The 16415-nt window shown below is 43.0% G+C and overlaps 1 protein-coding gene across 1 annotated transcript in view; it reads right to left on the bottom strand.

Annotated features, from left to right (window-relative positions):
• Window positions 1–16415, bottom strand: part of LOC124161498 (sperm-tail PG-rich repeat-containing protein 2-like) — a 141859-nt gene that overhangs the window by 106959 nt on the left and 18485 nt on the right. The gene's annotated exons all lie outside the window — the stretch shown is intronic.

Below are 16415 nucleotides of genomic sequence, written 5' to 3'. Positions count from 1 at the left end.
CTCGCTGGAGGGCGGCTTCGCCGCCCAGGGGTTGAGTGTGAGTTGAGATGGGTGGAGTCTACAGCGGCTGCGCCGCTTGAACGTCAGGGCGGCTTCGCCGCCCAAGGTTACTGAAGCTCCCCCTCGCCTACGCCAGTCACTCCTCGGAACGGCTTCGCCGTTCATCGTTGTGGGGCGGCTTCGCCGCCTTGGGGTCGATGAGCCCCCCCGCGGCTGCTCCGCTTAGTTCTCATTAATGCTCTTCTCCACCGAGAGGGGTGCCCAGGGGGATTCGGGGGTTTTAATGTGTTATGCATGCGGTCACTAATCGTCCACAGTGATCACGTAGCGATGATTGTAAAGGGTAGTGCAACGCGGAGTAATAGTGGCGACAAGTACCCATAAAAGAAGACTTAATGGCAAGTTTTTCATTTTTTGCGGGGGTTCCAACGGAATACCGGGGGGCTTTATACTTGTGTTAAACCAGTGGTCACAAATCGTTCTCATAAATTCCGTGCCGATAAGTCCTAGGGGTCCGGAACAGTGGTCTGACGATTCTTTTACCTGGAGAGGCGATTTATTAGAAATGTTTTGTGAGGTTTCACGGGGTTTTCGGGGGTTTTAATAAGTGGTAGGGGCACCGGTTAAATTGTGACGAAAACTACTCGGAAAGGCGACTTTAAAATTCATTTATTTTTTTTCAGCGATGTTCCAGGAGGTGATCGGGGGTTTCTGGTATTTTTTCCCGTATGGTTTACGGTTGCTCGCCCTCACCAAATATTCCGGATCTAGACCTCAGAGGGGACGGGTAGTGTGGCGTAATGTTTGCGAGAAGTACCCAAATAGGAGACTAAATGACACATTTTACATTTGGGAGGGTTTTAAGGGGGATACCGGGGGTTTAAATGTGCGTACTCTTGGCGTTCACCATCCATTTACATAAATTCCGTGGGGATGAGTCGTTGGGGGCGGTGGAATAGTCACGAAAAATACCCAAAAAGTAGACTTATATGCAACATTTTATTTTTTGTGGGGGTGTATGAGGGTTTACCGGGGGTTTATAGGTTTTTACTGCCAGCGGTCATCTATCGTCCACATCAATCCCGTAGCGATGACTGTTAAAGCTTGGAAAAAGGGCGGAATTGTGACGAAAAGTACCCGAAAAGGCTACTTTTGTGCAAATTTTAATTTTTTAGGGGGTTTCGGGGGGTTTAAAGATGACAATACTATATGGTCACATTCATTTACTGTCATATCTAACAGAAGTGTGCCCTATGACATCTATATTTCGAGAGTAAAACAATAAAAAGCAAACCAGTCCCCGAAAAAAGTGAGTATAACCCGCCATTTTTATTTTTTCGCGGTTAAATACATTAAATCATTTATTAAACGTTCATGTTTTCTGAAAGACAATAAATAAGTGTATGTAACTACAAAGTTTGAAAGAAATCGGTCAGGTTAAAATTGACATAATCTTGTGTTAATCTTTCGGAAATCGTAATTTTCGGTGATTTTCGGAATATTTTAATTTTTTTCTGAGTAACCAAGGACGACGAAAGGAAATTGTTACCTAAATTTCGTAGACGATGTTATAAGCATATATATTAATCATTTTCGTTATCCTATACCTTAAATTAAGTCGAAGGGAGCGGAAGTTATGAAATTTTAATAGAAAAACGAATTTTTGGACGCCATTTTGGCTGCAATTTTCTTAAAAAGAAATTAACAGCATTACGTAATTACGTGCCCACATTTATCAGCTTTCAGGAAATGCATTAGCGATCCGTGTGGCACACACCATTCGCGCGCAGTAAAATAAAAACCGAAAGACTGTCCCCGAAAAAAGCCCGATTTCGGCCATTTTGTCGTCCTAGCGACGACACGTGGCGGAAACTTCCGGTTTTCGGATTTTTCCTCCGGATCATTTCGGGTTCCCCGCAAGCGTGCCAAATTTCAGCTCTCCAGCACTTCTAGAAGTGGTCGGGAATTTGTATCCATGAGTGAGTCAGTCACCACGCCGGCTGTATATAGATAGGACTCGCACGCTCCGCGCGCTCGTTAAGGGGCTCCGCCCCTTAAAAACCCCGGTTCCGGCTTCGCCGTCTACATTTGTGGTCGCTCGAAGACTTTTGAAGTTCGAATAATCTCACCTCAGCTAGGGGCCGGCTTCGCCGGCCAGGGGGTAGGGAGGCGCCCCACTCATTCCTCGAAACGGCTTCGCCGTTCCTCGCTGGAGGGCGGCTTCGCCGCCCAGGGGTTGAGTGTGAGTTGAGATGGGTGGAGTCTACAGCGGCTGCGCCGCTTGAACGTCAGGGCGGCTTCGCCGCCCAAGGTTACTGAAGCTCCCCCTCGCCTACGCCAGTCACTCCTCGGAACGGCTTCGCCGTTCATCGTTGTGGGGCGGCTTCGCCGCCTTGGGGTCGATGAGCCCCCCCGCGGCTGCTCCGCTTAGTTCTCATTAATGCTCTTCTCCACCGAGAGGGGTGCCCAGGGGGATTCGGGGGTTTTAATGTGTTATGCATGCGGTCACTAATCGTCCACAGTGATCACGTAGCGATGATTGTAAAGGGTAGTGCAACGCGGAGTAATAGTGGCGACAAGTACCCATAAAAGAAGACTTAATGGCAAGTTTTTCATTTTTTGCGGGGGTTCCAACGGAATACCGGGGGGCTTTATACTTGTGTTAAACCAGTGGTCACAAATCGTTCTCATAAATTCCGTGCCGATAAGTCCTAGGGGTCCGGAACAGTGGTCTGACGATTCTTTTACCTGGAGAGGCGATTTATTAGAAATGTTTTGTGAGGTTTCACGGGGTTTTCGGGGGTTTTAATAAGTGGTAGGGGCACCGGTTAAATTGTGACGAAAACTACTCGGAAAGGCGACTTTAAAATTCATTTATTTTTTTTCAGCGATGTTCCAGGAGGTGATCGGGGGTTTCTGGTATTTTTTCCCGTATGGTTTACGGTTGCTCGCCCTCACCAAATATTCCGGATCTAGACCTCAGAGGGGACGGGTAGTGTGGCGTAATGTTTGCGAGAAGTACCCAAATAGGAGACTAAATGACACATTTTACATTTGGGAGGGTTTTAAGGGGGATACCGGGGGTTTAAATGTGCGTACTCTTGGCGTTCACCATCCATTTACATAAATTCCGTGGGGATGAGTCGTTGGGGGCGGTGGAATAGTCACGAAAAATACCCAAAAAGTAGACTTATATGCAACATTTTATTTTTTGTGGGGGTGTATGAGGGTTTACCGGGGGTTTATAGGTTTTTACTGCCAGCGGTCATCTATCGTCCACATCAATCCCGTAGCGATGACTGTTAAAGCTTGGAAAAAGGGCGGAATTGTGACGAAAAGTACCCGAAAAGGCTACTTTTGTGCAAATTTTAATTTTTTAGGGGGTTTCGGGGGGTTTAAAGATGACAATACTATATGGTCACATTCATTTACTGTCATATCTAACAGAAGTGTGCCCTATGACATCTATATTTCGAGAGTAAAACAATAAAAAGCAAACCAGTCCCCGAAAAAAGTGAGTATAACCCGCCATTTTTATTTTTTCGCGGTTAAATACATTAAATCATTTATTAAACGTTCATGTTTTCTGAAAGACAATAAATAAGTGTATGTAACTACAAAGTTTGAAAGAAATCGGTCAGGTTAAAATTGACATAATCTTGTGTTAATCTTTCGGAAATCGTAATTTTCGGTGATTTTCGGAATATTTTAATTTTTTTCTGAGTAACCAAGGACGACGAAAGAAAATTGTTACCTAAATTTCGTAGACGATGTTATAAGCATATATATTAATCATTTTCGTTATCCTATACCTTAAATTAAGTCGAAGGGAGCGGAAGTTATGAAATTTTAATAGAAAAAACGAATTTTTGGACGCCATTTTGGCTGCAATTTTCTTAAAAAGAAATTAACAGCATTACGTAATTACGTGCCCACATTTATCAGCTTTCAGGAAATGCATTAGCGATCCGTGTGGCACACACCATTCGCGCGCAGTAAAATAAAAACCGAAAGACTGTCCCCGAAAAAAGCCCGATTTCGGCCATTTTGTCGTCCTAGCGACGACACGTGGCGGAAACTTCCGGTTTTCGGATTTTTCCTCCGGATCATTTCGGGTTCCCCGCAAGCGTGCCAAATTTCAGCTCTCCAGCACTTCTAGAAGTGGTCGGGAATTTGTATCCATGAGTGAGTCAGTCACCACGCCGGCTGTATATAGATAGGACTCGCACGCTCCGCGCGCTCGTTAAGGGGCTCCGCCCCTTAAAAACCCCGGTTCCGGCTTCGCCGTCTACATTTGTGGTCGCTCGAAGACTTTTAAAGTTCGAATAATCTCACCTCAGCTAGGGGCCCGGCTTCGCCGGCCAGGGGGTAGGGAGGCGCCCCACTCATTCCTCGAAACGGCTTCGCCGTTCCTCGCTGGAGGGCGACTTCGCCGCCCAGGGGTTGAGTGTGAGTTGAGATGGGTGGAGTCTACAGCGGCTGCGCCGCTTGAACGGCAGGGCGGCTTCGCCGCCCGAGGGTTACTGAAGCTCCCCCTCGCCTACGCCAGTCACTCCTCGGAACGGCTTCGCCGTTCATCGTTGTGGGGCGGCTTCGCCGCCTTGGGGTCGAGGAGCCCCCCCCGCGGCTGCTCCGCTTAGTCCTCATTAATGCTCTTCTCCACCGAGAGGGGTGCCCAAGGGGATTCGGGGGTTTTAATGTGTCATGCATGCGGTCACTAATCGTCCACAGTGATCAAGTAGCGATGATTGTAAAGGGTAGTGCAATGCGGAGTAATAGTGGCGACAAGTACCCATAAAAGAAGACTTAATGGCACGTTTTTCATTTTTTGCGGGGGTTCCAACGGAATACCGGTGGGTTTATACTTGTGTTAAACCAGTGGTCACAAATCGTTCTCATAAATTCCGTGCCGATAAGTCGTAGGGGTCCGGAACAGTGGTCTGACGATTCTTTTACCTGGAGAGGCGATTTGTTAGAAATTTTTTGGGAGGTTTCACGGGGTTTTCGGGGGTTTTAATAAGTGGTAGGGGCACCGGTTAAATTGTAACGAAAACTACTCGGAAAGGCGACTTTAAAATTCATTAATTTTTTTAGCGATGTTCCAGGAGGTGATCGGGGGTTTCTGGTATTTTTTCCCGTATGGTTTACGGTTGCTCGCCCTCACCTAATATTCCGGACCTAGACCTCAGAGGGGACGGGTAGTGTGGCGTAATGTTTGCGAGAAGTACCCAAATAGGAGACTAAATGACACATTTTACGTTTGGGAGGGATTTCAGGGGGATACCGGGGGTTTAAATGTGTGTACTCCTGGAGGTCACCATCCATTTACATAAATTCCGTGGGGATGAGTCGTTGGGGGCGGTGGAATAGTCACGTAAAGTACCCAAAAAGTAGACTTATATGCAAAATTTTATTTTTTGGGGGGGTGTATGAGGGTTTACCAGGGGTTTATAGGTTTTTACTGCCAGCGGTCATCAATCGTCCACATCAATTCCGTAGCGATGAGTGGTAAGGATGGAGAAGCGGCGGAATTGTGACGATAAGCACCCGAAAACGCTACTTATATGAAAATTTTAATTTTTTAGGGGGTTTCGGGGGGTTTAAAGTTGACGATACTATATGGTCACATTCATTTACTGTCATTTCTAATAGAAGTGTGCCTTATGACATCCATATTTCGAGAGTAATACAATAAAAAGCAAACCAGTCCCCAAAAAAAGTGAGTAGTGCCCGCCATTTTTATTTTTTCGCGGTTAAATATATTGAATCATTTATTAACGGTTCATGTTTTCTGAAAGACAATAAAGAAGTGTATGTAACTACAAAGTTTGAAAGAAATCGGTCAGGTTAAAATTGACATAATCTTCTATTAGTCTGTTGGAAATCGTAATTTTCGGTGATTTTCGGAATATTTTAATTTTTTTCTGAGTAACCAAGGACGACGAAAGAAAATTGTTACCTTCATTTCGTAGACGATGTTATTAGCATATATAATAATCATTTTCGTTATCCTATAGCTTAAATTAAGTCGAAGGGAGTGGAAGTTATGAAATTTTATTCGAAAAACGAAATTTTGGACGCCATTTTGGCTGCAATTTTCTTAAAAATAAATTAACAACATTACGTAATTACGTGCCCACGTTTGTCAGCTTTCAGGAAATGCATTAGCGATCCGTGTGGCACACACCATTCGCGCGCAGTAAAATAAAAACCGAAAGACTGTCCCCGAAAAAAGTCCGATTTCGGCCATTTTGTCGTCCTAGCGACGACACGTGGCGGAAACTTCCGGTTTTCGGATTTTTCCTCCGGATCATTTCGGGTTCCCCGCACGCGTGCCAAATTTCAGCTCTCCAGCACTTCTGGAAGTGGTCGGGAATTTGTATCCATGAGTGAGTCAGTCACCACGCCGGCTGTATATAGATAGGACTCGCTGCGCTCCGCGCGCTCGTTAAGGGGCTCCGCCCCTTAAAAACCCCGGTTCCGGCTTCGCCGTCTACATTTGTGGTCGTTCGAAGAATTTTAATTCGAATGATCTCACCTCGGCTAGGGGCCGGCTTCGCCGGCCAGGGGGTAGGGAAGCGCCCTACTCATTCCTCGGAACGGCTTCGCCGTTCGTCGTTGAGGGGCGGCTTCGCCACCCAGGGGTTGAGTATGCCCCCCCGGGGCTGCCCCGCTTAATACTCGGAACGGCCTCGCCGTTCCTCGTCTGGGGTCGGCATAGCCGCCCAGAGGGCGAGGGCATTTCGGAACTTTTTCCCCGTTATTCGTTTAAGGGGCGGTTTAGCCGCCCAGGGGTGGATGGAGCCCACAGCGGCTGCGCCGCTTGAACATCGGGGCAGCTTCGCCCCCCGGGGGTTACTGAAGCTCCCGCTCGCCTACGCCAGTTACTCCTCGGAACATCTTCGCCGCCTTGGGGATGAAGAGCCTCCCGCGGCTACTCCGCTAAGTCCTCATAAATGGTCTCCTCCACCGAGAGGGGTGCTCAGGGGGATTCGGGGTTTCAATGTGTTATACATGCGGTCACCAATCTTCCACAGTGATTATGCAGCGATGATTGTAAAGTGTAGTGCAATGCGGCGTAATAAGTTCGACAAGTACGCATGAAAGAAGACTTAATGGGAAATATTTCATTTTTGCGGGGGATTCCAACGGAATACCAGGGGTTTTATACTTGTGTTAAACCAGTGGTCACAAATCGTTCTCATAAATTGCGTGCTGATAAGTCCTAGGGGTCCGAAATAGAGGCGGAATTCTGACGATTCTTTTACCCGGAGAGGCAATTTATTAGAAATGTTTTGGGAGGTTTCATGGGGTTATCGGGGGTTTCAATAAGTAGTAGTGGCACCGGCTAAATTGTGACGAAAACTACTCGGAAAGGCAAATTTAAATTTTTTTTTGGCGAAGTTCCAGGAGGTGATCGGGGGTTTTCTGGTATTTTTTCCCGTATGGTTTACGGTGGCCCGCCTTCACGAAAAATTCTGGATCTAGAGCTCAGAGGGGACGGGTAGTTCGGCGTAATGTTTGCGAGAAGTTCCCAAATAGGTGACTTAATGGCACATTTTACATTTCGGGGGGTTTCAGGGAATACCGGGGGTTTATATGTGTGTACTCCTGGCGGTCACCATCCGTTCACATAAATTCCGTGGGGATGAGTCGTTTGGGTAAGAACCAGCGGTGGAATAGTCACGAAAAGTACCCAAAATGGTAGAATTGTATGCTTAATTTTTTTTGGGGTGTGAATGTGGGTTAACCGGGGGTTTATAGGTTTTTACAGCCAGGGGTTATCAATCATCCACATCAATTCCGTAGTGAAAAGTGGTAAGGCTTGGAAATGTGGCGGAATTGTGACGAAAAGTACCCGAAAAGGCTACTTATATGCAAATTGTAATTTTTTAGGGATTTTTAGGGGATTTAAAAATGACTATGTTACATGGTAACATCTATTTACTATCATATCTAAGAGAAGTTGCCCCTATGACATCCATATTTCGAGAGTAAAACAATAAAAAGTAAATCTCTCCCCGGAAAAAATTATTAGTGCCCGCCATTTTTTTTCGCGGTTATATCGATCAATTTATTTATTAAATATTTATGATTTCTGAAAGATGATGCATAGATCTATGTAACTACAAAGTTTGAAAGAAATCGGTGAGGTATAAATTGACAAAATGCTATGTTAATCATTTGGAAATCGTAATTTTCGGTGATTTTCGGAATATTTTAATTTTTTTCTGAGTAACCAAGGACGACGAAAGAAAATTGTTACCTACATTACGTAGATGATGTTATGAAAATATATAATAATCATTTCCGTTGTCCAACTCACAGAAATAGGCCGATGGCAGTGGAAAATATTAAACATTTTCCGAGAAATAGATTTTTGGACGCCATTTTGAAAGCGTTTAACTTAGACATTAACTTCAAAAATTACATAAGTAGGTGGCAACATTTATTGGCTTTCATAATATACAACAACGGTCCGTGTGACGGAAATTTATCGCCTGTACAACGATAAATAGTAAACGAACTCCCGGGAAAAAATGGGAAGTGTCCACCATTTTTAATTTTTTGTTGGTTTATCGAAGGCAATATTGTAAAAACGTTTACTTTTTCTGAAACAAAATTCATAGTCTTATGTAAATACTAAGTCTGAACGAAATCAGTCGTGTAAAACTGGACAAAATCTTGTGTTAATCATTTGGAAATGGTACTTCTTGGTGATTTTTGGCAAATTTTAATTTGTTTCTGAGTAACCAAGGACGACGAAAGAAAATTGTTACCTACATTTCGTAACCGATGTTATGAGCATATATAATAATCATTTTCAATATCCTACACCTATTATTACGACGAGGGGACCGGAACTTATGAAATATTTTTTGAAAATTCAATTTTCGGACGCCATTTTAGCAGCATATTGCTTAACTATAAAATGATATTATTACATAATTACGTGCCCAAGTTTATCAGCTTTCAAAAAATGCATTGACAATCCGTGTGGCACGCACAATTCGCGCACAGTAAAATAAAAACCGAAATACGGTCCCCGGAAAAAGCGCGATTTCGGCCATTTTGTCGTCCTTGCGACGACACGTGGCGGAAACTTCCGGTTTTCGGATTTTTCCTCCGGATCATTTCGGGTTCCCCGCACGCGTGCCAAATTTCAGCTCTCCAGCACTTCTGGAAGTGGTCGGGAATTTGTATCCATGAGTGAGTCAGTCACCACGCCGGCTGTATATAGATAGGACTCGCTGCGCTCCGCGCGCTCGTTAAGGGGCTCCGCCCCTTAAAAACCCCGGTTCCGGCTTCGCCGTCTACATTTGTGGTCGTTCGAAGAATTTTAATTCGAATGATCTCACCTCGGCTAGGGGCCGGCTTCGCCGGCCAGGGGGTAGGGAAGCGCCCTACTCATTCCTCGGAACGGCTTCGCCGTTCGTCGTTGAGGGGCGGCTTCGCCACCCAGGGGTTGAGTATGCCCCCCCGGGGCTGCCCCGCTTAATACTCGGAACGGCCTCGCCGTTCCTCGTCTGGGGTCGGCATAGCCGCCCAGAGGGCGAGGGCATTTCGGAACTTTTTCCCCGTTATTCGTTTAAGGGGCGGTTTAGCCGCCCAGGGGTGGATGGAGCCCACAGCGGCTGCGCCGCTTGAACATCGGGGCAGCTTCGCCCCCCGGGGGTTACTGAAGCTCCCGCTCGCCTACGCCAGTTACTCCTCGGAACATCTTCGCCGCCTTGGGGATGAAGAGCCTCCCGCGGCTACTCCGCTAAGTCCTCATAAATGGTCTCCTCCACCGAGAGGGGTGCTCAGGGGGATTCGGGGTTTCAATGTGTTATACATGCGGTCACCAATCTTCCACAGTGATTATGCAGCGATGATTGTAAAGTGTAGTGCAATGCGGCGTAATAAGTTCGACAAGTACGCATGAAAGAAGACTTAATGGGAAATATTTCATTTTTGCGGGGGATTCCAACGGAATACCAGGGGTTTTATACTTGTGTTAAACCAGTGGTCACAAATCGTTCTCATAAATTGCGTGCTGATAAGTCCTAGGGGTCCGAAATAGAGGCGGAATTCTGACGATTCTTTTACCCGGAGAGGCAATTTATTAGAAATGTTTTGGGAGGTTTCATGGGGTTATCGGGGGTTTCAATAAGTAGTAGTGGCACCGGCTAAATTGTGACGAAAACTACTCGGAAAGGCAAATTTAAATTTTTTTTTGGCGAAGTTCCAGGAGGTGATCGGGGGTTTTCTGGTATTTTTTCCCGTATGGTTTACGGTGGCCCGCCTTCACGAAAAATTCTGGATCTAGAGCTCAGAGGGGACGGGTAGTTCGGCGTAATGTTTGCGAGAAGTTCCCAAATAGGTGACTTAATGGCACATTTTACATTTCGGGGGGTTTCAGGGAATACCGGGGGTTTATATGTGTGTACTCCTGGCGGTCACCATCCGTTCACATAAATTCCGTGGGGATGAGTCGTTTGGGTAAGAACCAGCGGTGGAATAGTCACGAAAAGTACCCAAAATGGTAGAATTGTATGCTTAATTTTTTTTGGGGTGTGAATGTGGGTTAACCGGGGGTTTATAGGTTTTTACAGCCAGGGGTTATCAATCATCCACATCAATTCCGTAGTGAAAAGTGGTAAGGCTTGGAAATGTGGCGGAATTGTGACGAAAAGTACCCGAAAAGGCTACTTATATGCAAATTGTAATTTTTTAGGGATTTTTAGGGGATTTAAAAATGACTATGTTACATGGTAACATCTATTTACTATCATATCTAAGAGAAGTTGCCCCTATGACATCCATATTTCGAGAGTAAAACAATAAAAAGTAAATCTCTCCCCGGAAAAAATTATTAGTGCCCGCCATTTTTTTTCGCGGTTATATCGATCAATTTATTTATTAAATATTTATGATTTCTGAAAGATGATGCATAGATCTATGTAACTACAAAGTTTGAAAGAAATCGGTGAGGTATAAATTGACAAAATGCTATGTTAATCATTTGGAAATCGTAATTTTCGGTGATTTTCGGAATATTTTAATTTTTTTCTGAGTAACCAAGGACGACGAAAGAAAATTGTTACCTACATTACGTAGATGATGTTATGAAAATATATAATAATCATTTCCGTTGTCCAACTCACAGAAATAGGCCGATGGCAGTGGAAAATATTAAACATTTTCCGAGAAATAGATTTTTGGACGCCATTTTGAAAGCGTTTAACTTAGACATTAACTTCAAAAATTACATAAGTAGGTGGCAACATTTATTGGCTTTCATAATATACAACAACGGTCCGTGTGACGGAAATTTATCGCCTGTACAACGATAAATAGTAAACGAACTCCCGGGAAAAAATGGGAAGTGTCCACCATTTTTAATTTTTTGTTGGTTTATCGAAGGCAATATTGTAAAAACGTTTACTTTTTCTGAAACAAAATTCATAGTCTTATGTAAATACTAAGTCTGAACGAAATCAGTCGTGTAAAACTGGACAAAATCTTGTGTTAATCATTTGGAAATGGTACTTCTTGGTGATTTTTGGCAAATTTTAATTTGTTTCTGAGTAACCAAGGACGACGAAAGAAAATTGTTACCTACATTTCGTAACCGATGTTATGAGCATATATAATAATCATTTTCAATATCCTACACCTATTATTACGACGAGGGGACCGGAACTTATGAAATATTTTTTGAAAATTCAATTTTCGGACGCCATTTTAGCAGCATATTGCTTAACTATAAAATGATATTATTACATAATTACGTGCCCAAGTTTATCAGCTTTCAAAAAATGCATTGACAATCCGTGTGGCACGCACGGTTCGCGCACAGTAAAATAAAAACCGAAATACGGTCCCCGGAAAAAGCGCGATTTCGGCCATTTTGTCGTCCTTGCGACGACACGTGGCGGAAACTTCCGGTTTTCGGATTTTTCCTCCGGATCATTTCGGGTTCCCCGCACGCGTGCCAAATTTCAGCTCTCCAGCACTTCTGGAAGTGGTCGGGAATTTGTATCCATGAGTGAGTCAGTCACCACGCCGGCTGTATATAGATAGGATGAAAATGGTGTGGACAATTTAAAAAATAAATAAAGGGTAAATAGCCATGCTAATATCTAATTACAACAATTTCTGAACTACAACAATCGCCTGACCGGCAATTGGGAGATCCGGGTTCGAATAGGGTGATTTCCTTCATTAAAGAAAACGAAATGCATTGATTGCTATTCATTACCCACCATTAGGGTTTTTAAAATACACAAATTATTTGGTTTTAGAAATTCCAGTTTAGACGAATGGCAATGGTCAATTTTATCCTCATTTGAAAAAGGCCAGATTGGCACCCATGCGATTCCACTCCACGTGACGTCACAGTGTTCTAGTTTCTACACGAGAGGATAGGAGTTTTACATCGTCTGAGATTACCAATGCATGCATGAGTCACAGAGCTCATGGAAACATCTCTTAGTAATCACTTATTAAAATTGTCTGAAGTCGGAAAGTTTCCTGCGTTTGATAAGGTAGTAATAATCCATATTTAAGCCAAACGCTACCAGCTAGCTGGGTACTCAGCTACCTGCTAGCAGCCGGCGTCATATCAGCACTCAAGCCTCGCCTCAAGGTCACCTCATAGGGCGGCAGCAGGAACCAGAAATGCGTCACACAAACTTTTTCCCATCATTCCTACTTAGACGTCAGGTTTTTGCTCACCTGAAAATTTTCACTTTTCGTTTGATCGCAAAAAATAGATATCGTCATTCGAAAATCTAAGAGCGTGAAATTCGTACTCCAGGAGTAATAATCTTTGGATTTAGGCAATAAAGAAATAATAGGAAACCACCGTATCCCGGCTAAGTCAAATATTTTTTCATAGCGAACTTCATCCGCTGGTGTATTTAGCCCTGGAGTAGCCGTTCTTCATGAGGGCTGTTGTGAGGTGCTGAGCTGTGTTCAATTCTTATGAGTACTATTATTGATAGCAGATCTGGTTCATGAATGACCCGCCCAGAGTGATCAAATAGCTGCAATAGTTTGGTAAGGTTCTAAAATACATTTTGAGTAAATATTAGGTCAAGTGATAATTTGAAGAAAAAATATGTTTTCGAACTTTTTGAAGGTGAGGCTAAGGGCTCCACTTTCTTCTTCCTTTTAAGTTATTCTTAATTTTACATGATTTCCAATCAAGGAAGGTAAAAATAAGGTGCATCATATCAAGAAATTTATGCTCACCATACAAACTTAACAACACCAAATGAATGATTTCTATATATAAATAAAAGAGGATGTCTGTTTGTCTGTCTGCTACGCATTTACATACGGCTGCATGGATTGCAATCAAGGTAGATTAATACATAGGTGCATCTCATGCTCTCAAACCCCATAGTGCTACTCTCGGTTGTATCGGATGCATCCCTTGCATCATTCTCTCATTACCATTTATTAAGTCACGTCAAACAACTGTTGCGATTGCACATCCTGCAGACTAGGCACACCTCTTGACTCGTTCAAAGGGAAACATAACTAAAAGGATACTACACTCACCCATTAACCTTTTCCCTACTGTACATGTATATATACGTGTGGACGTTTCCTGACCTGGGAGACGACGGACGTATATATACGTGTGAGATTTTCCTGGCCAGGAGAACGAAAGCCGTATACATATATACGTTTTCTATCTCTTCCCCCTTATAGGATGGTCGTGGGTTTACGACGTCTTTGTCTCGGGACCCAACGCTTCGGGGTTTAGGATTAACCCTCCGAATCCGGGAGCAGGTACCCGGACCCTTCGTCTTTTATAACCCCTCTCAGCGGTAAAGGACAGCGGTCATACAATTGTTTATACAGTCAATTTTAGAAATAAATATTTGTTCAATTCTCAAGAAATATACACTAAGAATTTAATTATTTGTCTTTTGAGCAGCGTTTACAATTTTTAAACGAAATTCTAGGATAAATATTAACTTATATCTCGAGTTAATTATTAACATCAACATGGATATTGTTGCTGCATTAAATGCGTTAATAATGGCCTTAGAACTTTGTTTAAAATTTAACAATGCTCAGATAAAAATGAGGAATTCAATTCAAAGTCTGTAATTTACATGCTAGCAACAACTATCATTTGCTAAATACATACATATAAGCAATACATAAGTTGACCGTGAACCAATGCCGCAGGTATGGTCGTAAACCCGGAAAGGAGGGAGCACAACTACTCTCCGAGTCCAAGATAATGCGAAGTCCCAGCGTGGAGGGGTCTAAAAAGGTTCAGCGAGACCCTTCTTATCGATTGCCCTCTAAAAATGCTCCGTACCACGAGAAAGAAGAGTCTCTTGGGGCTCAGTACAGCAGTGATGCTAAGACGAAAACTCCGCCGTCTCGAAAGGGTTAATTAATCTTTTCTGTGCAAACCTTTTCAATGGGTTTCGTTTTACAGGGCCTTCTCGTGATATCTTTGGTCTATGCGCATTTATACACGCATGGCAATCAAAGTTGAGGAGCGGTGTTGTAAGCTGGTCTTTTGGGCATTATATGGAAATCATTTCATTATCTGTTTGCTGCTCACGTGCCTATAAATCCTGCCTTGTGATCGTGAATTACAAGTAACAAGTTTCCCACTTCTTTGGGTACTATCTGTCCCAAGCAATACCGGGTGGCCTACTAGTCATACAGGGTGTCCCATTTATCTTGACCACCTGAAATAACTTTTTGTCCACATGCAAATTCAAAAACGTGTCAAGCAAATGTTCATTAGCCGTCAGGGGGACATTAATTAGCATGATTGCCTTCCTTGCAGCTTTGTTATTTACAAAGATATGAACAGCGGTATGTCTTTTTTAAATGGCATCCTACATTTTTTACTTGGCAATTCATTTAATCTCCTAAAGACTTATTCAAAAATGTAGCATAGAGGACCATGTTTTGACTTGGTTGTCATTTGTTTACTGCTAACTCCAGTAAGTGGACGCGGTGGTGGTCCCGGGCTCAAAGTGACTTTTGTGTTATGTTTTGACTTGCTTGTCGTTTGTTTACTGCTAACTCCAGTAAGTGGACGAGTTTCTTATGTTTTGATAACGCTGTGTTTATGTTAATGGTCCACTGTGCTACATTTTTTAATAAGTCTTTAGGAGTGGATAAAATTGCCGAATAATACATGTAGGGTGCCATTTAAGAAAGACATACCGCTGTTCACACCTTTGTAAATAACAAAGCCACAAGGAAGGCAATCATGCTGATTAATGTCCCCCTGACGGCTAATGAACATTTGCTTGACACATTTTTGAATTTGCATCTGGACAAAAAGTTATTTTGGGTGGTCAAGATACATGGGACACCCTGTGTATAAAAACCTTGGGGATGTGTTTCTGAGTCACAGAGTTAGGCGGGCAAAACCTTAACCGACTGAGGATGGTGGCATTTATTTTAGGGGAGGACTGACAAAAGCAACCTTAAAGAAGAGACCGGTATTTGTCAGGGGACCTTGAATTGCCCTAACATTGATGTGGGGACATATTCCAGAGGTTACTAACTAAAATACCTACTTCTTAGTCTTCAATCATTCATAGAGCTGCACTCCTAAGATTGGAGTACGGCAGCACTTCTATCACTCCTTCCTAAACCAATTCTTTAGTTCCCCAAGGTTCTCCTTCTTTGTGCCTTCCTTTATTGAACCTTTCAGCCACAAGAACTTCTGACCTCTAGACACTCTCAAGAGGAAAACATAACTCAGTGGGTATTACACTTACCTATTGTAATACTTTTCACATACCCAGACCAAGAACAGAATTATTTAAACAAAGTTACCTATTCTTGAGACCGAAAATTTACTGTGAGTTACCAAAATACATAACTGATGAAATGAATGTATACAGATATTGCAAAAGAGTAAAGATGTGGTTGTTTGCTCTCAAGGATGTTTCACATTTGCTTAGGTGAATGAGGTATTGTGATGAATGGAATGAGATTCTATGATTGTTTTATGTTAGCTAGTGGTTTCATTTTCCATATGTTTATCCATATATATTATGTATACATATTATATATGTTTCATGTGCTAGGGAGCTTATTATTTCTCAATAGGAATGATCCAGCAAGGTAACATTTTTTGTGTAATATGTACAAAAGCACTCTAACTGAAGAACAAGTCGATAACCCCAAAGCGGAGTATTAATTCCAAAGGGGTACCTACCTATGTTCCTGTAGCCATGTAATTCTTAAAATTTATATTTGTGTGGAACAACAAACATTATTATTACGTATTGTTATTATTGATCCTATTGTTGCAAATCTTTTACTTGGTAAGTGTTCACACAAATTTTTTTGGTCAATGCACATACATACACACATAACGATCAACGTTATGGAGTGGGGTATAAGCTGATCCTGTGCATGGTACACAGAAA

Source organism: Ischnura elegans, chromosome 6 (genome assembly GCF_921293095.1).
Source record: "Ischnura elegans chromosome 6, ioIscEleg1.1, whole genome shotgun sequence".
In the NCBI taxonomy this organism is placed as follows: Eukaryota; Metazoa; Arthropoda; class Insecta; order Odonata; family Coenagrionidae; genus Ischnura; species Ischnura elegans.
Note: the sequence above shows the minus strand (reverse complement) of the source record. Positions and strands in the feature narration are given on the sequence as shown.